The 24,573-nt window shown below is 40.8% G+C and overlaps 1 long non-coding RNA gene across 1 annotated transcript; it reads right to left on the bottom strand.

Moving 5' to 3' along the window:
* Positions 1-22,069: 22,069 nt before the first annotated feature.
* Positions 22,070-23,490, bottom strand: LOC309633039. The gene is made up of 2 exons (XR_014247266.1): positions 22,710-23,490; positions 22,070-22,396 (listed from the first exon to the last, which is right to left on the bottom strand). It is a non-coding gene; the product is annotated as an uncharacterized lncRNA (long non-coding RNA).
* Between the last annotated feature and the right edge of the window lie 1,083 nt (positions 23,491-24,573).

Here is a 24,573-nt window from a genome sequence, read left to right as displayed (position 1 = left end):
TCAGGAAGATGGGACTTGCTACTTATTCAAGAAAAATTCACACTCACAGTTTGGGGATAAGAGTGAAGAGGAGAGTGAAGTTACATGACCAGAAGGATTCCATTCCCCTAAACCATAATTTGACTATCTTTCAAGGATAAAATAAGACATCCATGTATACACATATAATATGCCTACATACACTTGATTTGAACAGATGTGCAAGCTCTGTGTCTTCTCTCCTAACTTCTCTAAGATCGGTTAGCTCTAGAAAATAGCTACTTCTCACAACAGGGCTCTGTTCTTAGCCCATCCATATATCTTACAAGTACCAGTGGTACAGAATTTATCTCAAAAGTGCAAAATGTAACATTAATTTAAAGGCGTCCCTTTGAAGCTAGTAACTCGCCTTCCTTTCTTCATCCCTCATGTCTCTTGCTTGGTGAGAGCTGTCACTTCACTTGGCATCATTGAAAATCAAGGTGACTTTTACTCCCGGCATTTCTCACCCCCAATACTCTTTTCTCATGCTCCTACCTCAAATGGTCTCTGTCTTTGCCTTTTCAGAATCTGTAGTCTACACACTAATAGCTGCCTTCCTAACTCTTATGCAAGTGACCTTGTTTGCTCTTCCCAAAAAGTAACAAACAAAACCCTTCAAAACTTGTAAGATCACACGCAGACCCCTCTCTGATTTGGCAAAGAGGGAAATTCTATTTTCTTTTTCATCTCTCCTTATTTTTTTTACCCCTGCCCATTCCCCTCTCCTCCTCCATTTCTTCACCTTTTATACCTGCAGAGAAATCTCCACCCTCTCTTTATGGTACATTCCAGTCCTAGAGCTGTGTTACAGGCAGTCACAGAAACACTGACTATAACAAACCACCAGGAGCTGAAATTCAGACAACCCCATTTTACAGGATGGCAAGAAGGCACAGGGGTGGTACATTAGGTTCCTACTGCCTTACACACAGTGCAGTGGAGACCTTTTGGTGGATCTGAAGCCACAAGGGAGACTAAGCTAATGGGGGCAAGGTGGACTCAGGATGTATTTTTCACTCAAAGACATTTTATGAAGGAAGGGAGAAGGGAGAGAGTAAGTCACTGCACTAGTAAATAACTAGTAAATACAGTTTTGACATTTCCTTCGAATGAGGTAAGTCTCAAAAGTTAGGGTCCCATAATAATTAGAGTTATTCCTTTTCTTTTAATTTCATGTTTCTAAGCAGCTAACAGTTTTATAGGATTTTAATTTGGAATCCAATACGCCGTGAATGATTACTCCAATATGCAACTACTGTTAACTTCGATGTAATAATAACATTATCTATGATTTATGAGGGCTTATTATGTGCTAATAACTGCCTTAAACACTTTCAATTCTCATAGAAATTCCACAAGTAAGGTGTTATGATCTCTGTTTCTCCAATGTGGAAACAGCCCTTAGAGACAGAGATTAGTAACCCTTGGGCAACTTCCAAGGTGAACATTTGTGAACGCAGAATGGGGACTCAGTCCTAGGAGGTCCCATCTCAAACTTCAGGCTCTAAACCCCCAGTGCGTGTGCATCTGCTCTGATTCTGAGACTTTACATGCCTCCTGGAAGAACTTAATATACTTGATCTGGGTCATCTGGAATTTTTTCTCAGCACCCAAACACAGAAGTGGAGCTCAGGATCTCGGGATCTTATCCTTACACTGTCCCCTTTCCTGACCTGTGATGACAAAATGGCGATCATCAGATGGCCAAAGGAAAGGAGGCCGGCGCTGGAGGTGTGTGGCCTTGCATCCTTACAAACTCAGTTTCCGCACCCAGGATTTGAAGAGTTTGTGGCACTCACAGGTTTACCCCAGGGGTCTCTTCCAGATGTGAAATTTGGTGGCTCCACCCTCTCAGTGCCTGGCTTTTATGTGGCCTCATATCTGAATTTAGAGTGACTCCGGCTTCCCCACAGGCATTTTTCCTCGGTTCAGAGAACATCAACAACGTTTGCAGCATTTGAGGGGCGATTCCCGTGAGAAGACTAAAATCCATTACTTTCAATGGCCTAAAAGCTTTTTTACTTACAAAGCTTTTAAGGCAGATGAAGCTGGTGCATCCCTGGAACCTCTCACTCTCCTTTTCCCCTCGCTTCAGGCCTACTGGAGCCAGTAAATTAAAACTTTTGCCTTTGACATTTGGGTTGGGAAAAAGTGAAAACTGATCTAATAATAATTAGTTATGGTTTTATATGCGAGATAGGAGCCTTCTCATTTTTCACTCTGGAGCCTGGTGAGAAAGAGCTAAGAGCAAGGAGAGATTGATGGGGGAGCATAAACCCTTGAAATGTTCCCATGCCAAAAGAAGTAAGCGATCCTTGGGCACCTTCTTATATCATGTTAAGAGCCCATGACAGCCCTAAAAGAACTAGGGAAACCCGGGGAAGGTGAGGGATAAAGGAGTTTTCTTTGCTCTCTTAGGCCAGGCACCTTGGCCTGTGAATCGCTGCCTGTTCACTCTGTAAAGACTGTGGTCTCAGGCCAGTCCCCCTCTTCAGGCTCCAAGAAAGAGGGATTGGCTTCAGATAACTGGCTCTGGGTAAATAGCAGCTTGTTTTGGTAACACTAGAGATGTATTTACTTTTCACTTCATGAAGGGGAGTGATGTCTTGGGTAAGACATGACCCGACACAAACTATAAATTTGAAGTCCAAACATTATAGGGCAAATTCTTTCCAGAAATTTCCAATTTGTTACTACGTAAAAATCAGTGTTGGTGGTTTGAGTTGCTGTGAAGATATTTCATAACTTTCTGAAGGGAGAACACTGTAGAATGGAGAGGCAAACCTGTGTGTGTGTGTGTGTGTGTGTGTGTTTTGTGTACTGCACAGCTGTAATTTGACATGATCTGGTAAAATCAGCCTATTTCTCACTGGTGGGAAATTTAGTAGCTCAGAAAGTTGCAGAGAGTGTGAGGGGAAATCTATGAGTAGGTTGAGAAAGAAAGTGCTAAATAATTCTTGAACTATCCCTCTTAGAAAGAATGTAGATTAGGAGAGACAAAAAAGCTGGTACAGGAGAGAAAAAACGGATGGTGTCTTGCAAAGATTGGTCCTGCACTTCTTCTTTGTCTCCCAATAGGGATTAAAATGTGAATGTAGAGCTCAGGCTGAGCAAGGACCAAGCACACTCCTGAGGACAGGCCAGCGACAGCTGATGACCCCAGCGTGTCAGAAGCCCTGGAAGCTGATGCCAAATGAAGCCAGGGTGGGGGAGTTGGTGGGGGGATAGACCGGGGATCAGATGCTGCCCCCCAGGAACGCTGATCAGAAGTCAGCGGGGGTGGCGAGCCAGAAGCTTGCTCTTATCCATCATGAGTGAGGTGGCAAGAATCCAATGATAAGAATTTTAGCTGAATGATTAAGTGTAAGGAAATAGGGATAGAACAAGACAAGGCACGTGGGGCTTACCACAGAGGACAGTGATTTCATTCATGGGAATGAGAGATTAAATTATGACATTTTAGAAATAGTAACATTTTCCTAAATAGCAAGAAGCCCACTGGCAAACTTAGTGGTAGATAAAAAGTGTGTAACCACCGAAGAGAGGGCATTCTATGTCCAGTATTAGAGGTGCTACCAGGCAGCAGTTTCGGACTTTTTCATATTAACATGATGTTATTTATGTTAACATGACTTTTTCATTTCCTACACAGGTGGGGAGGCTTGATGTAGTGGTTCTCAAACTTGAACAGGTGTCAGAATCACCTAGAAGGCTTGTTAAAACACAGATGGCTGGGCCCTAACTCCAGAGTTTCTGATTCAGTAGGCCTGCGGGGGGTGAGGCGGGGAGGCTTCCAACAAGGTCCCAGACACTGTTGCTGCTGCTGGTCCTGGGACTGCACTTTGAGAACCACAAGCCTAGTGCATTCAGAATTGATATATATCAATGCATAAAATACATCTATATTTTCTCACTTCTGCACCTGTCTTCGGCAGGAAGTGTAATAGACTATAATAAAGCCAAAACTTGTTGAGCTGAACCAAGATCATTGCTGGTGGTGAGAACCCAGGTGTTCTGGATTCCTGGCGTGTGCTGCTGGCTGACATAAACTTGGGATTGAGGAAAGGAGCTGAGAGATTAGGTAGAATGCTAGGGTGGAAGGGAGCTGTGTGAAAGCATGATGATCACCTATGGATGCTGACTCAGGAAGATTTGAATTCCAGTTCCCACTGTGACACTCACTAGCTTTAAAAGCTTAGCACATTACTTAAACCAGATGAGCCTCAGTTTCCTTCTCTGTAAAACTGGGATCCCTACAGGGCTTGTGTTTCAGCCACAATTCTTAGTTGCAATCAGCTGAAGTCCACTCTGGCTGAATGAAACAGAGAAGCATTGCATTAAGGATATCAGGTTCTATATGAAAAATGAAGTGCTTTACCAACAAGTCAATGGTATGAAAAAAATGTAAGAATGCTGTTGTTGAATAAAAGAGAAGACATAAGAAACCTCACAATCAAAGGCAACTGGTGGGCTTTGTTTGGATCCTGATTCAAGCAAACCTACCTTAAAAAGAAAATTGGGGAAATTGTACTATGGCTGGGTATTTGACATGAGGGAGTTACAGTGAATTTTGTTAGTGTGATATTGTCATGAAGGTTATGATTCTTACAGAGGCCTTAAAGAGAGGCTAATATACTAAGGTATTTACAAGGGAAATAACATAATATCTGAGATTTGCATCAAAAAATTTCCAGGGAAAGAAGTCATGAGGTAGGGAGGAAGCAGAATTGGCAAAATGTTAGTTATTGCTGTGAATACATGAGGGATTTATTTTGCTTTTCTCGTGTGTGTGTGTGTGTGTGTGTGTGTGTGTGTCTGTGTGTGTGTGTGTGTGTGCACTTAAAATTCTCTATAATAAAACATTAAAGCAAAGCAGAAGTCATTCTCTATGAGGGCTGGAGAACAAGGCTCAGACTTGTCTCAACAAAGGAGACTCTACGTCACACAGAAGAGCAGGTTTTGCCAGGGACCCTGCTGTCATTGTCACCATGCCCTGCATACTGGAGCTTGCACTGCCAGAAAGTGAGGCTGGGAGAGTGATTATCTTGCATTTCCAAATTGTACACTGTGAGGTGACATTAAGATGCACAAGGTAAGACATTCGCTAAAGTCAGAAAAAGGATTAAGGTGATGGGTGGCCAAAACGACTAAGAATGTCCACAATGGGCACATAGTAGGTGTTCAACACACGTTAGTGCCCACCTCCACCCCCATCCCTAAAATGCATATCGCCCCAGACTCCATCCTATATAAGACTCTCTTCCTCAGCATCCTAGATAGCTGGGTCTCTAATCCAAAAAATTTGCCAATATCCTTTTAAATGATCAAACTCATCAAAATGCCAGGAAGTTCACTCACTACATTTCAATTATGAGACATTCCCAACAACCAGAAAAGATTTCTGTATTCTGAGTGTAAAAACCAGCATTTCCAGCCATTGTTCTAAATGCAGCACCTGCAGAACATGTTGAAGCCATCTTCTATGTGGGGTCTTTTCAGATACTTGAAGATTCTTGTAACTGTGCCTCTTATTCACCAACCCCCAGCCTGACCCCAGCACCATCTCTCATCCAAGTCCCCTTTTCACCAGATTAAACATATATAAAATAGGTAAGAAGCTTAGTCCATAACTTTAGGTGTAGAAGGATTATGACTTCCTTCTGTAAAATTCAAATTAATTCTCATTTGGAGCACTCTTTCCACCAGTGTTGTGGAAACTTTATCTTAATCTAAGGTTCCCCCATAAATTCCTCTGAGGTTGTGCTAAATCCCAAGGGCCCACATACTGCTGAGGCATCTAGGAAGATAGTAGCAGAGCTCTGGGCTTCAAAGTCATGTGTTCTGGCAGACACCTCCTAGGCATTCATGCCTTCACTCATCTGTCCACGTGGGCACTTTTAGTAGCCTACCCGGTTCCAAGTGACTTAAACCACTTCTGAGCCACTCTTCTTCATCAAGACTTCCTTGTGTTAAAAGATATGCTCCTCCTGGACACTGAGCTCTACCAAGTCACAGATGGGGTTCCCTTACCTGTTATTGGTGAGTAATGATGCTAAAAGTTGCTTAATGCTCTGGCTCCTAGGGGAGTTTCAAAATGAACATGGAGGGGTCAAAAGAAACCCTTGAGGTTTATTAGTTCCTTTCTTGACACATTTTTTCTGCTCCTACTCACTGTACTCACTGCCTTGCATCACAGCTGGTTCCTTCCCAGGGGATAGAGCCAAGTGTTTGAACATCCCTAATGAACTAGGTGATCCAGCCTGGCTTACAATCAACATCCTACATCACCAGGCCAGCCCATCAGAGCAGAAGCTGCATTAGATCAAGATTGCATCAGAATATGTTATTTTGTTGACTATGTTATTGTCCCTCCATATTCCTTCCTCCATCCTATTTCTTTCCCCCAAAACCCACAGGAGCCTTCCACCACCAGTACACTGTTTACCTGTGTCATGGTTGTCTACGTGATAATCTATACAACCCTAGACTGCCCTATTCGTGCTGCCCTATTCGGCGTCTTAGTTCTTCTGTTCCAGGTCCCTTAGTCTTTTCGTTGTGTAGGCTGAAGGCCTCCCACTTGTGGTAACGATGCTTCTCTCACTGGCTCTTTCCCTAGAGCCTCTGAAGCTTTGCATCAGGGTTATATATTCTCATGCCACCTTCAGTTTTCCTCTGTGATCCAAGTGGTTGTGGGAAAGACAGCAGCCCCCCATTGGGATGGGGGTCCATGTTTCCTAGAATAGGGGCTACAGGTATATCAGGCCACTCAACCCACAGCAGGAAAGTAGAGGGCATTTTCTTGGTATATTCTACAGTACCTAGCAAAACGTAGGTGCTTAAAAAATAAGTAATGATAAAGATAATTCTCAACCCAAAGAAAACTTCCAATGGAGGAAATTTTAGACAAGCTGTGGGTGGAGGAAGACATATTTTTGTGCAAGTGTCCTCCAAATAATGTTACAAAGATGCTTTCTTCCTTCCTTGGGTTGCCTCTGGGAAATGAAGTGTACATACTAATCCCCGTAAAAGTATTAGAGATGAAAGCTGGAAGCTTCCTTACAACCTTGCATGTGTGTGTATGTATTTATTTAATGCTGAGTGGGTATTAAATGCGGCCCTGAGCAGCAGGCTTATAATAGCTTTCAAAGACAATTATGGGCTGAAAGAAATCAGGGTAACAATGAGAATTATAAATCAGGTCTAAAAGAAATGTGATCTGTTCAGCCTTTCTCATCTGTCAATTTAGAAGAAATGCGTGTTAACTGCAGATTCTGACAAACTAATCTCGTTTGGGACAGGAGGTGCTGTGGCTGTCTATTCATCCTTCTCCCCCAGTGCCTAGTGCAGGGCTTGGCACAGTCAAGGCATGCATAAATAGCTGTTATTCCATGCTAAGATAATAATATCTTGGATATATTGGGTTAATAAGATATATTATTCAAAATAATTTCACTCAATCTCTTTAGTTTTTGAATGTAGTTAGTAGAACATTTATAATCGCATGTGAGGTCCTCACTGTATCTCTGTCAGGCTGTGCTGCCCCAGAGAGATGGGGGTGGGCTGGGGGGAGCAGCTGGTGGGAAAGGAGAACAGCTCTACTAGCTGTGGGGCTGTCAGACCCAACTTCAGGCTGGATGTCAGAGCTGGGAGAGACAACACAGACCATCTCTGCTGACTTCCTCCTGCCTGTGAAGAGACTGTCCGGGTGGACCACCTGTACTGCTCAGCCAGGTCTACCAGAAGTCAGGACTGTGAAGGCCAGGCCACACCCTTCTCCATGCTCCTTCCAGGCGGTGACCTTGTCTGATCATTTACTTCAAGGAGTCAGTGACTGCACATGTTCCCCTCTCAGGAGCATCTGTGTTTCTAGCAACTTTTTTAACTAAAAAAGAAGTGTCCAAGGTAGACGATTTAGAAAACAAAGAAAAGATCCAGGAAAAATCATTAAATATCCGTAATCCTATCCCCCAGGAAAAATAAGAGCAATCTTATATTGCACTTACTATACCAGATACCATTTGAACTGCTACATATATCGTATTTCATCAAAACTAAATCACCAGTGAGTGTAAGATGCAACTCTCCTCTATGGAACAGCAAGAGAAGGAAAAAAGTGCTGTCAGTTAAACATGGACACAATGATTCCCTGTCACTTGGAATTTCTCTTCAATACTTAGTTTAAAAAATTTTCTTTCAGATTTATTTAGGCATGGAGGTTCACTGTGAATTACTGTTCATATGTAGAAAGGGAAATGAGCAAAACGAAATGATTGAGGTATTACTAAACTTTTTCACATTCAGAGTCATCAACATTTGTTTTGTTTCCACGCAATTGCTCCTGTGACAACAAGAATGTCGGGGACACATTCATTTTTGAGAGAGTCCGTTCAGGAACTAAAAGTCCCTTGTCCTGGATGCTGAAGCTGGCTTTGCAAATTATGCAGAACTCGTCCACCTTTGGTTCCAGCTTCCAGAACACTACAAGACACACTTGGCTCCACCTCCTCACCTACCTCCTCACCACAGCCATCTGGTTCCTAGAAACTAAGAATGCTCCACTGTTGTCTCCAGGATTTTCTTCCATGTGCTGATATCCGTCCCGCAAATGTGGTTGCTGGAACGTTTTTGTTGTTGTTGCTGGAATTTTGATGTTTTTCCAGGTGTAAGAATAACAGAATGATGTCTCACCAACTGTAAACTGAGATTCCATTAGTGGTGAGGATTTCAGATATGCAAAAAAATGGAAACTGGTGTGTCTTAGAGTCAGGAAAATGGGATATAGTATACTTATTTTTCTCACAGGAACACTCTAAGATAGTGTTCTTGAAAACAATATTCCATTTTATAGATGGAAAAACTCAGGCACAGAGAGGTACAGTAACTTATTCAAGATCACAATACTTAACACTTATGAATATATCTCAGAAGCACCACGGTGTTTGTATGTACACTAATGTTTATCACAGCATTTTCTTACCAACTGGGAAGATCATGTTTTTTGAAATCTCTAGAATAGGAGAATTTTATAATCAAAATCTTAAGACATTATGGGGGGAAATAAGGTTACGAATGCTAAAGTTATGAATAAACATATGCAAAGCTTTATAATATTCTTATGTTCACTAAGATAAAACAAAGACAGAATATTTTCAAGATCTCAATCCTCAACAGTTTTAAGCATACTTTAAAAGTTTTCTTTTATTTTATTGCAGATAAAACACCTGCTAAGAGGTACTTTCTGTTTTTCAGTGTGTCTCTCCATCCAAATGTTCACAGTTTGTCTTATTTAAGACTCAGAATGGTGGAAAATATTCCGCTTTTGGACCACTCTATGTGTCTAGAAATGCATAATAACTTGAATACTTAAAATTAAAAAAAAATTATCAACCTGAATTTGATCTATTCAGTTTACCATGGCAGAATTGCTGTTTCACAGCTATCCTATCTCCAATACTTGATTACAAAATTTTAAATTGGTTCTGTTTTAACTTTTCCTGTGAAAATTCTACTCCTGGAGCTCTTTTTAAGCCTTAGATTATTGTGCAGTGCGTTTCAACAAAGGACCATGTTCTTCATCATTTGTAACCTTAGAAATTTAAATTGCATGAGATTTAAGCAGGAGAGGTTTTTGGACAGTTGTTCTGCAAATGCTCTCAAGTAACACTGTGTAAGTAGCTGTCAGATGCATAATGGACCAAAGGCAGAAGCACGTCTCACACTACATTATTTTCTGATGGGGAAGGCAGGTAGGTTAGGAAAAGCACCTGAAGGCTGGGTACATAGTGAAGCGGAGGATGTGATAGGAGTACTTCATCCCCACTTCACCGATGAGGGAACTGGGGGCTGGCAAGTTTGAGTGATGTGTCTGAGGTTTCATGGCTGGGTCACATCCCTGACCAGTAGAGGATCCAGGACCAAAACACTGCAGCTTAGCTCCAGAGACCCTTATAAGAATTTAGTGCCAATTAGGGTGTGGGAAAATGAGCCCCAAAGCGTTTTCGAGTGGTAGAAGGGGACTGTAAAGTGATTTATCTCTCTGGAAGGCAATTTATCAATACATGACAATAAGAATGCGTTTCAATCCCAAACTTCACTTTTGAGAATTTACACCTATCAAATTATCAGGGATGCTGCTCAAAGGTATATAAATAAAATTGTTCATTATAGTATTGTTTAAAATGTTGGAAATTTGGAAATAACTTGAATGTTCAGTAATCATAATCGAATAAAACTAATTAATCTTACAGCTAATAAAATCTCATAGAAAAATGCTTAATGGTCATGAAAATCTTTTCATCACATTTTATTAAGAGAAGAAAAATGTAATGGAATGATAGGTACAGGAGATCAATCCTGATTTTTTAAATTATGTGGCATCTCTACTCTGCCTTTATTAGGTAATTACTAAAAAATCACAGTACTACTCAAAACCCTTGGTTGCAAGTAACAGAAGCTCAATAAAGATTGCCCCAGCTCTCTGCTATTATCATCATGATATTTAACTTTTCTGAGGGATCCTATTGAGGCTTCTCAATGCTAGTCTACTGTGCAGAACATGAGCAGGATGTAAAATGTTCTCATTCCTTCCCTTTGGTGACAAGTTGAAGTCACTGTGTGTTGGTCTGGCCCTTGCCATTTCTCACAACCTCTGCCCAATCCACTGACAAGTACTGAGCACTGTCTTTGGGCCCAGCACTGTGTGTGGCAAATATGGAGGAGAGAAAGGAAACCCATAACTTGGTCCTTAAGGAGTTTATTGTCTCTTTGGGAACATACGTCTGTAGCTACCGAGAGTGCTGACGTTTGTGGAAGACAGGTAGTAAGCATGAGACCCTGTCCCTGGAGTGGAGACACAAATACATAAAACACCTGAATAATCATGCAAGGGGGTCTGAGTCCAAATGTCATGATAGAGGGCTACAGGCTGGCAGTGCTACAGAAACAGAGGGCAATCCAAAGTGTGGAGAGGATGGTTGGAAAACGCTTTCTAGAAGAAGACAGACAGCTTGCTTGAAAAGCATGAGTTGTTTGTAGGGTAAGCTTTTGGGGGAGGATAGAGTATGCCTCAAGCAGATGGCCAGGGATGATGCAAAACAGGACGATCTGAAGCAGTCAGCAATCTTAGAGCAACCATCTTAAGATTTAAACATCATATTTTCTTTCAGCAATCACTGTTCACAACAGGAATACATTGTGTTCCCCCACTCCTGACTCCTGTAACTTACCTCATGAATGATGAGTTCAATATTTTAATATAGTAAGAGTTCCTACAAATCAATAAGAAAAATATAAAAGGACTGGGATGATGGATGTTTCAGAAAAGTAATCAACAGGGCTGGGTAACAAATAGTAAGGCTAGGTGAGCTACTGAAGGTGACTTTCTAAGTTCAACTGGTAAACCTCACATTTAAACAACTGGAAAATAATTATCTTTTGGCTTTTATTATTCTTTCCTAAAAATACAAATGCTAAACCCAACATAGTCAATGCTCAAAACAATATCGTTGAGAGTTTGCAACAGGAGTCATTATCCCAAAAGTTACATTGATTACATTTGTATTTCTCAATCTTGCTAAGTCAAAAAACAAAAATAAAACATTGGCATAAGAAGAAAATGCTTGATGACTGAGAATAATAAGCTTGTTTAGATGTTTCCCAAACTTACGTTCCATTAATAAAGAGCCAAGAATTGTGAAGGATAATACTTAGTCCCAAGCAATGTTTCAATTTTGATAACTTCAGGAAACATTGACTTCTGTCAAAGAACGCTAATTATATTTTCCTGATTTATTATAGCCAATTCAATCGAGTGAACGGGAAAACAAAAACGAAAATAAAATGCGTTTTTGCTCCAGGACACATATCTGTTTGTTCCTAATGAGGCCACCATTGCATGTTGGTACCAGGAGTAAGTGAAGCCCTGACCGGGCCCTGGTTGTATCTCAGGCTGGTTCTGTTCACCTGCAGACCCAGGTGCACCCACTACCATCCCACCCCCTCACACAAACTCATCCACACAGGGGTACCTCCCAGCTCTCCAAGGCCCACCACACTCTCTCTTTTCATTACACCACCGAGGGCTTGCTTGCTACACAGAGTGCATGTGGCAGACTGTCTGAGTAGTCCTTGCCATCCACTTCCTTTGCCTGAGTACAAAATTGAAATCAGGCTTAGCACGTGATCTGTGTTGACCAAAGATATGTGAGCAAAAGTTACAAACATCATATCAGGAGAGACGTTTTACAGGTCCTTTGGAGCCTCGTCACAATCCGTTTCCCTTTGCCCTGGGCCCAGGCAGAATGGCGCTGGATTCTCACAGAAAGGGCAAAGGTGGTGATGGGCCGAGTACCCAGCACAACAGACAAGCACTGTGAGCCAGACGTAAAGTTCCCGTAAGGTTTGGGCAGCAGAACTAAGGCGATGTCAACTAGTATGCTGGACAGGGAAAAAGAAAATTTGGATGTTCAGGGAGGTGCATCTCCTGCAAAGTGTTGCCTTGGTGGTAGTCTGGTTACTAGGTCTCTGAGTCCCATCCAGTGCCTGGACACTTAACCAAGCCTCTCATGGTGGCCTTTTGTTGAGACGGTCCTTGCTCCTCTCCACTCAGTCCCCATTAAATCCAGCTGTTCTCTCCCAGCCCCACCCACCCCTCTGCTCTCATTACCTCCCCCTTCGTCTCATCCCATGTGCCCTCCCTCTCCTCCAACCTGGGGAAATCTCAGAAGTCCCAGGTGTGGCAGGAAGCTCTGCTCATAGTTGTGTTTTCCCCAAGCATTTTCTCTCCCCTGGAGCCTTCTGTACTTCCCGCACGGATCAGGATTTGGGAAGCTAAAGCCAGGGAAACAGCTTTTTTTCTCTGCCTCTGCCTGTCACATTTCTCCTTAGAGGCGATGAGCATACAGCCACAACTGAGCTATTTGAACAGAGGACAAATAACACATTGCTTAATATTTCACAGTTATTATGCTGCCACTGATTTTTGAAACGTCTTGTTTGGAGTAACACCTACGGCCCATTACCTAAACTAACCTTAATTGTGACACACCTTTCTTCTTTGACATTGATTTTTTTTTTTCCTAACGCTGGCCTTCTAGGCCAAATTTAGTGAAGAAAGAAAGTGACCATGATGGAACATAAAGTTACTGCTCAAAAAATGAATCAAAAATAGAATAAGTCATACTGATATTTCTTGAACGCTCTGTAAATTCTTTCTGATAACAATTTCATTTTTAAAAACTGTATTAAAAAAACAACTTATTTTAGTTGCATACCTCCTGCCCTTTGGGAGCATTTGTAAATATGGCAACACAGAAGCAAATGTACCACAATATAAGCAAATACTACAGTGACAAAGGAACAACTCAGAAAAACATAAGCTCCATGAGGGCAATATCACACCTACTGGCTCACCGTTACACACCCTGCAGAGTGGCCAGCACAGAGAATGTGCTCTGTGAACTGCTGTTGAGTAAATAAATCATAAGGACCCGTGGAAGTGAACAGCAGGGGGAGGACACTTCCTGCCTGACTCCAGTGAAAGTTTCTTACGAGAGCATGGATTCCAGCTGATCTTTCAAGGAAGGGATAAGGAAACAAATTAAAGTCGACTCCATCTTTCCCTCACCCTGTCATCAGTTTACTAAACATGGCAATTGTCATACATTTCTGGCTTATTTATGCACATGTGTTTGTGACCTAAATACAAGCCTGATTCAGTCATATTTCTAAGGATGATTCCACATGAACTTAGCTTTGCATGTGTCTGCTAGTTGTCTCTTAGTCTGTTGGAATCGCCACCACACAAGGCCATTTAATGATGGACTGATTAAAACACTGAATTTATTTTGTGTTTCAATTTTGGGTCATTTCATTGACAACAATTTTGGTAAGTGTCCTTTGTGCCCAATGAAGTATTTGGTTAAATTGCATATATGTAAAAGTTTTATAAAATAAACCCATTTGGGACTTTTCAGGGATAAAGGAAATGTAATGTGTGCGTGCGTGCATGTATGCATGCCTGCAAGACTGTAAAACCCAGATGTTTTAGAAAAATTTTGTTTTAATTTGCTCTCTGAAGTAGTTAGCCAAGCTAGAACTTCAATTTCTTCTCTTTTGCAAAGTTTTGCAAGAAGGACCACGTGACCATCAATTTTGCTTTTTAATTCAATATTTTTTGCATGGCCCCTTTGAGCTCAATTTTGTTTAAAGTCAAATACAGTATTCAACATTTTTAAGAAGATGTTCTCATGGGTTATAGCACGCAGAATTCAGTGCAACTGTGGTTCTATATTTTCTTCATGGGGTTATAGAAATTTCACCAACTCTTTGAGGAACACTGAAAATTTGGCCTTACACTTGTGGCACTTGTCACATGATACTTTAAATAATCTTCCAAATGTCAGCTGTAATGTTTTCTCTCTCTGCTAAGACAATGGATGGGCCTAAAATTAGCTAGAGAAAGACAGCTGAGTCGATCACGCATTCTTCAAGGAAGATGCCAGAAAAATCTTGATTAATACCATCATTCCCTCTGGAATTAATTTTCAGTTCTCCCATCAGGTGTGTTGATGGAAAGCAGTCATACAGTTCTAGTAATTGCCTCAGATTCCTGCGCTGTCCTTCATCAGGGCCTCTAATGAAGTCTGAGCTGTAGCCTGGGGTTGATGCCAGACTGGAATGCAGGGAGGCTGAAAACTGACACCAGTTCAACAGAGCAAAGGGCCTTGGCTAAGGTTGTCTCCATGACAACCTGAGTATTTTCCTGGTGATGCATTTACACAGCAGGGTTAAAGTTCTGTGAAAGCAACAGCTGTTGTAAAAACAGTATATTAAATATGTTTAGGACTGTAAAATGTGCATTCTTCCCTGTGGCATTTCATTTGGGGAAATTCTAAAAATGCAAGATGTATTTAAAACAGAATTACTAAATGGAGGGATATTTCTTTTGTCAAATCTCTATTTTATCCTTGTTTTTGTATGAGAAAATTTTTGGTGATTTTTTTTTTCCTGGCATTTATTTTTTTTTAATTAATTTTTCATACCAAAATATCCAACCTACTACCCTGATCCCTTTGTAGTGACCAGTACGTCTGCAATAAGTTACTTGACAAATAATTTGGAGGAAGGGGAGCAATATATAAGCCCTGTAACTGAAATCATTTGTCATGCTTCTTATTTGAGTTTGTTCTTTTCTACTTACAACCTTTTAGTTTTTCATGCTAACTGATTATTCTGACAGGTGTTTGAAAAATGAAACAAAGAACTTTACAACAATCCAAGAAATATATTAATTTTTTAAAATAGAAAAGTTTTTGTTGACTTTCTGCAAATGATGTGCCCCCAGGTTGATGAGACACACAAATTTGCAAGAGGTAAACTCATCTTAACTCAGAATTCTGCAAGTCGGTGAGCAACTCTGTGGCATTCTGAACAGTGACCAACTATCTGATTTGTCCTGGACATTGGAATTTCACTGCTAAAATCAAGACAGTGTTGGCAAACCAGGACAAGTTGGTCACTCTAGCATTCAAAAACATTGGCCAGCATCTATTAATATGTCAGGCTCTGTACTACAAGAGTGGGATCCAAAGTCGCATAGTCCTCGGTCTGTTCCCATCTTCCTCAGTAATTTAGTGGAAAAATGCAGTAAATCAGTTTTGGCTCTCTACCTGAGTGTGTGCATATCTATAATAAGAGGTGATAAAAGGTGCACCTTCTTTTATGTGGTGTTGTGAGCCAAGGCACCCTTAGGTAAATGTATGGTGGGGCCCCTTTCTGCCCCAGCCTGCCATCTTGGTTGGATTGAAGTGGGCATCTGCCAATGGCCTCCTGATTTCCTCTGTCTCTATGCCAGGAGAGGCCAACGTTGGTCAGGCAAGTCCATTCATAAGGTACTCCTCCTGGGGCCTGGAGATGGAGAATGCAAGAAACTACCCATCCTGGCCAAATCATGACAGATCCAGAAAAGCCAATTATGTGGCATTCTACCCTTGCTTCTTTCCATTCAGGGATTGAGCAGAGAAAAAATTTTTTAAAAAATCTGTGGACTCACTAGCCACAGAGAATATTTGCTGTGAATATTTTCCTAAATCAAATGAACTAAAATGTATTGGTTGCCTGGCTACTCTGTCTAATGTAGGTGGCCCTGGAAAATTCAAGGACCCACTTCTCCCTTTCCTTGAAAACAAACACCATAAGTTGGTCTACTGCCTCTGTTTATGAATAAAGAAAGGAAGTAGCTAGCAAATCTTCTAGAAAAATATCTCAGAAATTAAAATGGCAGCCAAAGGAATACACACTTTCCATTGTACTCTACCCACCAAGATTTCAAGATGAAAATCTCCCAGTCTGGCTGAATTCCCCAGTAGTGTGTTCCAATGGTGGGAGTGAAATCTCCCAGTCAACCACACAAAGTAGAAACCCCATGCTTGAGTATTCATTCATTCATTCACCCAGGTGTTTATTGAGGGCCTTCTACATGTCAGGCACTGATCTAGGTTCTGAGAAAAGAGCAGTGGCGGAAAAAAAGAAACCAAAAAACAAGACAAAGATTCTTGCCCTCATGTAGCTTACACTCTAGTGAGGGAGAGTAAATTAAAACTCCATCAACACACACACACTCATAAATATTTTCTCACAAATAAACTCTTTAGAACAGGATTATTATAAATTCCTCATTTCAAACAACTTCTTCACATAAATTTATAGATCAGAGTTTCTTCTCAGATGCTAAATTCTAGTATCTTGATTAATACTTCAGATAGGTGTTTAGTTTCCAGAGAGTCACGATATGCATAATATGAAAGGAAAACTAGCAAGTATATGTTAATAACTGTTCTATGAAAGTTGTCTACAGTCAGTAGGTCTGTGAGCACAATACAGGGCTTATTATGGTCAAGGTCCTTACAGAGGAAGTTCAAACTCCCCTGTATTCTTAGCTGAATGCGCTAATTTTACTGCAAGTTGACAAACTTTGCAACTGAAGTGCACTGTAGAATTTTAGAACAGAGATTTTGCAGATGAATTGAACCTGATGTGATCGCCTCACTTAATCCTGAAGGTGGTTGAGACGGACTGCTTTTTAGAAACAAGTTCTGCCCACTAGTCTGTGGTTAGATTGAGCATATACCACGTGAGGGCTACAGAACAGGATAGTTTTGAAGAACTGCAGTTCTTAATGGACATAATAGTCCCAACGAAGAAATGTTCTTCACTTTTCATTCACTTGAATCTCATGTCCCATGGTTGTGCTAAGCACAGACTTCTTATGGCAGCTTTTCTTTTTTTTTTAACTTTAAAGCTTCCATGTCTTTAAATCAGGTATCGCAAATTGACCAATAATATCTGATTTACTACTCAAATGATTTTTCCATATAATTTGGTAGTTTTCCAAAAGATTGACCAGAAACTGGAGCACATACATTAATTTATGTGAATAAACTAATGGATCCTGAGGATAAGCGACTATAGTTAATGCCAGATCCTCTGAATGAAATCTGCTACAATGCTTTGTTCATGACAAATGCTGTCTCTCGGAACACGCACATGAACAAAGATAGGGTATAATTCTGGTAAGCACTAAATTCTACATTCGATACTGTCAAGTATTTTTTTTAATTTTTATATTTATTTATTTTTTTTAATTAATTGATTTTTCGGGGGGCTGCTTTGGGTCTTCGTTGCTGCACACAGCCTTTCTCTAGTTGCAGGGTGGGGGGCTACTCTTTGTTGCAGTGCGCAGGCTTCTCATCGCAGGGGTTTCTCTTGCGGTGGAGCATGGGCTCTAGGCGCACAGGCTTCAGTAGTTGTGGCATGCGGGCTCAGTAGTTGTGGCTCATGGGCTCTAGAGTGCAGGCTCAATAGTTGTGGAGCATGGGCTTAGTTGCTCCGCGACATGTGGGATCTTCCCGGACCAGGGCTTGAACCCATGTCCCCTGCGTTGGCAGGCAGATTCTTAGCCACTGAGCCACCAGGGAAGTCCCCCTGTCAAGTATTTTTAAAGAATCTCTCCCATTTGTAGCATGAGTAGGTGATAAGATTTTTCTTACTTTAAAAACAAAGCTCCATAGTCAAGAGAATTTTACTTTAAATTATTTCATAGACAAAAAAGAAAGGTTAAGTTTTTGTTCTTTATAAATTAGAAGAAACTGTTTTGAGAAAAGGAGAGCTACATCTACTATATTCCTAGTAAGTCTATGACATAAATTTGACTCTTAGAAAATAAAATCATTTTGAGAGGACAACCTTGAAATTGAACCTAATAGGCACCTGCTAAAATATCTTCTGCTAGGCCATTTCCTTCCAAACATGACATAGTTTTGAAGCACCTGAAAAGCCTAGATGATTTCCACATATAGCTAAAGGTCTAGGGCAAGTAGAAAGGGCTTTGGTCTGTGGCTTTTTTTAGAGGTTTGGTTTGAATTTACAAGCTACTCTTGCAAGGTATGAATAAATATTTTTTAAAACCAGTTTCTGGATATGGGAAGGCAAGGATGTAGTATGAAGCCCTGGATTGAAAACCCCATGTCCTAAAACTGCCCTGCTGGACCATTTCAATATGGAAAAGCGCCTCCAGAGGTGGCTTCTAGAATTGCACCCCTTGGGAACATCTAAACTGCAGGGGCAACAGAATACAGATGGCTGTGGACAGGAAACCAAGAGATGGAGCTTCTCGAACTGGCCTTCTCATTAGCTCATTGGCTTTCTCATTAGCTCATTGGCGTTCTCATTAGCTCATTGGCTATGTTTCTTTAGGAAAATTATTTAACTTATCCAGGAGTCCATTTTTTCATTTGGAGATGAGCTCTGTTCCCTTTCAGTTCTTCTCTTCCACACAGGCAGAATTGGGTGCTCCCATTCCAGGGCTGTGCCTCACCTCTAGGATGACCCCAGCTGCCTGTACTTGGCACAAAGAGAGGTCTGCCAGCTTCTAAGAGAGAAGCTTCTCCACTCCTAGTGAATCCTTTTAAAATGTTAAAACAGCAGCAGATGGGAGTGCTATCTGGTATTTTTTTTTAATAGGGGTTTAGTTGCTTTACAATGTTGTGTTACTTTCTGCTGTACAATGAAGTGAATCAGGTATATGTATACATATATCCCTCCTCTCTTGGACCTCCCTCCCACTGCCCACCCCATCACACCCATCGAGGTCACCACATAGCACCAAGCTGAGCTCCCTGTGCTGTACAGCAGGTTCCCACTAGATACCTTTCTGATGATAGATTTAGTATCTTTCTTACTGGGGGATTCTAACAATCTTTTAAAAGTGAGCCTAAGAAAGAAAGCTTGAAAAGAACATAGGCTGTTTTCTCAAAACCAAATTTTTCCTAAACTAGAAACCTTTTCTAGATAGATCAGTTTCACCTATGTAGCAGCTTGTTGATCTGAAACACATACAATTGGTCCCTTAATGTCTAATGTGCTCAAGAATTTTTGGATGTAAATTTTCAAAAGTTGCCAGGAAGCTACCTTGTAGTATAGCCAGTTTCCCAGAACCTAAAACAAATTAGATTAATCATGCTAGAAACTAAATAAAAGTGCCTTGTTGGGGCCTGTTGGGGCAAGCCCTAATTCTCTCTCCTGTTGGCCAAGAGGAAAAGAGCATCTGGGAGGGCTTAGATGCCACCCACCCTGCTTGAGAACAGAGATGTGACTCTCTGAGCCTCAGTGTGACTTCATTTCAGATGGCTCTTCAAATATTCTATCCGATGCCAGACTCTTGTTCTCTTCAGGGAGAAAACAAGCAACAGGAACAACTTTCGGAGATTTTTATTTGCAATAAGTGTGATTTTTAAACATTTGAGCTCAGAACTACCAAGGTTTTGTTTTAATGATCATCCAACAGGACTATTTTTGCTCCTCTTCCTGATTTACTGGGCATCTTTCCCCACCCATCCTCCAGTTCCATACTTCTGTGAATACTGGCATCTCTGTCTGTATGGGGGTATTTACAAGCCTTGGAGAATGCGTGGGCTTGACAGCACCTGACACTTGATTTGTTATTGTTGTTGATTTCTTCCTTAGAGCTGCATAAGCTCCCGCGTTCACAGAGCTGCTGGAGGGACTCCGCCCTGGCCATGTGTGTAGGAAGTCGCGGCCTCCCAGCGAGCACAGAACCCAGCCTCTGGTGCACAGGCTGAGTTGATTCCCAGGCACTGTCACTTGATCTCTCCCCTGCTCTTGCCAGCATTCAGAAACTGAAAATATTTACTTTGTGTTGGCTTGACAAAACCCAGTAAATAGCAACATTTGCAGGGCCCAGAACACATGCCAAAGGAGCAGAGTGAAGAGGGTCCGAATAGGCCGTTACACTTACAAGAGGGGTTCTCTGAGCTGGGATGCGAAACCCAGAGACAGTCAAGTCTCAGATTTCTTTGGCCTCTGAAGTCAGCATTTATTGACCAGGCTTTGCAACCGAATAAAAGTATGATCTGCCCCCCATTTTCATTTCTAAATCTCTTTCTGGGAAATGTAGCTGAAAAGTGTTTTCAAGTCATTTTCTTTGTTTCTATTAGGCGATTGCTCATTCACTCAATGAGTAATTTAATACATTTTTACTGAGCTACCACCATTTTCACTGAGCTACCACCATTTTCTAGGATCTATTCTGGGTGATGGAGATTCAATAAAGACCAAAAAGAATCTCTAAACTCAAGAAAATAAATCAACAGGATAATTTCAGATTGAGACAAAAGGTATGAAAGAATCAAACTAATGGATTTGATAGAGAATAATTGTGAAGCTGTGTTAGATAGGAGATTAGAGCTGGTTTCTCTGAGATGCTAGTATTCGACTCAAGATCTAAAGGGAAAGAGGCAGCCATGAAAAAAACTAGTACACCAGATTTCAAGGCAGAAGGAACTGTAAATGTAAAGATCCTATTGGGGCAAGGATGAGCTTCATAGACTAAAGGAATGAAAAGATCCTGGAGGCCAGGGACCGAGTGAATGAAAGGTATGGGGTAGAAGATATCTATATCACTATCTCACTACCGTTATTTTTTCAAGCTATTTTTTTTATTCTTGTACATGACGCTGCACCCATTTAATCACCAGGAACATAAAAATGCTTGAAGTAAGCAGAATTTCTTGAAGTTAAGTGGAAGCAAAATGAAGCGCTGCCAACGTCCTCCAAAGACGTGGTGAAATGGTGAACCCAGGAGGCTTGGCGACACTAGGACACATGGCCACACAACAACCTGATCTAAATTCTAGGTAATTGCACCTTATATTTCTTTGGAATCCCAGTCTTACAGAACTCCAAGTCATCAGGGTACTGCAACTCTCCAAGTGAGCCCAGAGTCAATGTAAATTGAGTTGACCGTTGGCATCATGCAAGATGGCAAGCGTAGGGTTGGAGTCTGCTGGACCTGGATGGGAGTTTTGCCTCTGCCCTCTCTCCCTGTATCCTTAGGAAAGTGACTTGCTTTCCTGAGCCTCAGCTTCCCCGTCTGTTATATGGAGATGGTAACACCTAGTTCCTAGTGTCGATACCATGAGATAATATTTGAAAAAAAATCTCTAGCATATTTTCAAAAACTGCATGGTAACTTTCACATTTCATTAAGTGAACAGAGTCTTATTGCATTATAATCATATGCAAATAAAGACTTGGGGCATAATCACCCAAATAGTGGCTTCTGGTCTGAGCACTTGTCATTTGAGTCAATTAATTTTAAATAGCAGAATGGTAATTAAGGAAAATGAGCAAAAATTCTCTGAGAGCATTCCAGAGAGAATCACAGTTGGAAAAGAGAATTGCTTCTGTCTTTCAAGGGTGAAGTTGGTTGGGAAAACGAGGGACACAGATAACAGCTGTTTCAGGTATGGGCACCAGGCACCCTACAGCTTTCATGAATTTTGTCTCAAGGTCTCCATCTGTTTTCAGCAGCGTTTGCTGTCACAGTCATGTCTGCTGTGATTTCATCCTGGGGGCTCCTTAAAGCTTCCTTCAGGCTCCGGGTATTACACAGCACATGAGAACCATATTGACAAACACTGGGTGATTTTGTTGCCATTAGGTTCCATGGACTTTAGTCTCTTCTTTTGTAAAATGAGTTACATGGTCTAAAGGATCACTGGTTTCTTCACACTCTAACATTAAACACTCATATGATTCTATAAGTGTAGTATTTTATGTACAACTTGCTGTTCCATGTAAAGTAACAAATGGCCCAGAGAAGCTAGTTAATTTCTCCTGCATTTCTTGGGTCAGCCACCAGAAAATGGTTTTTCTTTGGACGAAGATGTCAATGGATCTTCCTGCCTTAGAGACTTTATGACATCAGCCAGATGCTTTTTTCCCTTCTAAAAAGTATTTATTACAAATTAGAGAATGAATTATTTACTGGCTAAAGAAGTAACCATACAGGAATGTTCTCATAACAAAAATTTTCGGGCTTCCCTGGTGGCGCAGTGGTTGAGCGTCTGCCTGCCAATGCAGGGGACACGGGTTCGAGCCCTGGTCTGGGAAGATCCCACATGCCGCGGAGCAACTAGGCCCGTGAGCCACAACTACTGAGCCTGCGCGTCTGGAGCCTGTGCTCCGCAACGAGAGGCCGCCATAGTGAGAGGCCCTCGCACCGCAATGAAGAGTGGCCCCTGCTCGCCGCAACTAGAGAAAGCCCTCGCACAGAAACGAAGACCCAACACAGCCAAAAATTAATTAATTAATTAATTAATTAATTAAACTTTCAAAAAAAAATTGTCAAGATACAATGAAGAACAATGTCTATTTGTGTATTTCTGTGCCAATGTATGTGGTTCCCAATTCTGCAATTTTATAATAATTTTAGTCACCTTATAGGACATACTTCTTCTTGTTGTAGGTTTTAAAGTTTGGCTTAGTGCTTCTTAAATTTTTTTAATATCATATATAGATTTTGTGTCAAGTTCCACAAAAAATGTTTTTGAATTTTTAATAGAATTATAGTAAAATAATAGATTAGTTGAGGGGAGGATTTATATCTTTATGTTAGTTTCTTCTCCAAAGACTTGATATTTATTTTCATTAATTTAGGTACTTAGTAGCATTTAAAAAATTCTTTATATTTCTCAAGAAAGTTATTGCTGAGTACTTTGTATGTTTGTGCTACTTTGCAAATGAAGCTATCATCATTATATCTACCATCTGGTTATCTCTACATATGAATTAATGCTGTTAATTTTATTAATTAATGTTATATATTAACTTGGTGGTTGCCCACCTTACTGAATATGTATATATCTCAGATATGTACTCATATATACCTATGTATATTTGTATGTGTATTTATATATCAGAATCCAGAAAATATGGATTCTGATATATAAACATGGGTGGATTGTAAGAACAACACACCAGATCATGATAGTGATTGTCTCCAGCAGGGAGGGAGGGATGAAGGGGAGGGAATTGGAGTAGAGAGACCAAAGAGAAAGAGAGAGACAGAGCCGACTTCAGCTGTAATATTCTCATTTCTTTCATTAAAAATGAACCAAAGCCCAAATGACAATATATTAACATTTATTCATTGTGAATTTTAGGTATTCAGGAATTGTTTATTATACCCCGAACCTCTCTTTTTTTTTAAACTTAAAAAAAAAAACGTTTCCTTTACTTGCACCAAGTAGCAGACTGCGCTCTACAGTATCCCCCTGCCAACGTGTCTTACAGGTCACCTGTCTGACTGTGTACATCTGAGCTCTCACAGTCCCTGCTTTATCACTTTGCCCTATTTTCCGCTTCCTTAGCCCCTATCACTGTCAGGAAGTGTCCTTTTTGCTTACATTTCAATCATCTGTCCTCCTACCTCTCCATTAGAACCGAAGCTCAGGAGGGCAAAGCCCCAGCCAGCCTCCTTCCTTGGTCTGTTGTGAGCTGGAAAGCAGTGCCTGGCACACAGTAAGGGTGTTGAATGAATGAATGCTGCCTTAGACAGCAAACAGCAATTTGCTCCCGAACTCTTCTGTCAGCCCTTAGATACAGCTACCTGCAGCTTCCTTTCAGGGAATACATTAAATCTTATTTAAAGTGAACCATCAGTATAAAACATTGAACCGTTTTTAAGGGATGATACTCTTTAAATATGAGCAATGTCATTATAATAATGATGTCATCCTAATATTTACCCCAATATTTATCTGTCTCCAAAACATACACTAACCACAGCTATATCTTTACAAATGTCAATGTTAAGGTGCTGTGCATGACGTGTATAATTTTTCTGGCATAACCCTGTGTTTTACATGCTTTCCTTTCAGTAATACAGGTATATTGTATTTCAGATTATTTTCCAATATGGGTTATTACAAGATATTAAATATAGTTCCCTGTGCTATACAGCAAATTCTTATTGCTTACCTATTTTATACATAGTAGTGTATATTTGATAATCCCACATTCCTAATTTATCCCTCTCCCCTCCCTTTCTCCTTTGGTAACCATAAGTTTGTTTTCTATGTCTCTGAGTCTGTTTCTGTTTTGTAAATAGATTCATTTGTAATTTTTTTTAGATTCCACATATAAGTGATATCATACAGTACTTGTCTTTCTCTGTCTACCTTCCTTCTATTA

Source organism: Balaenoptera borealis (genome assembly GCF_965194805.1).
Source record: "Balaenoptera borealis genome assembly, chromosome: 8".
Classification (NCBI taxonomy): Eukaryota; Metazoa; Chordata; class Mammalia; order Artiodactyla; family Balaenopteridae; genus Balaenoptera; species Balaenoptera borealis.
The sequence above is the reverse complement of the archived record's forward strand: the minus strand, read 5'-3'. Positions and strand labels throughout refer to the sequence as shown.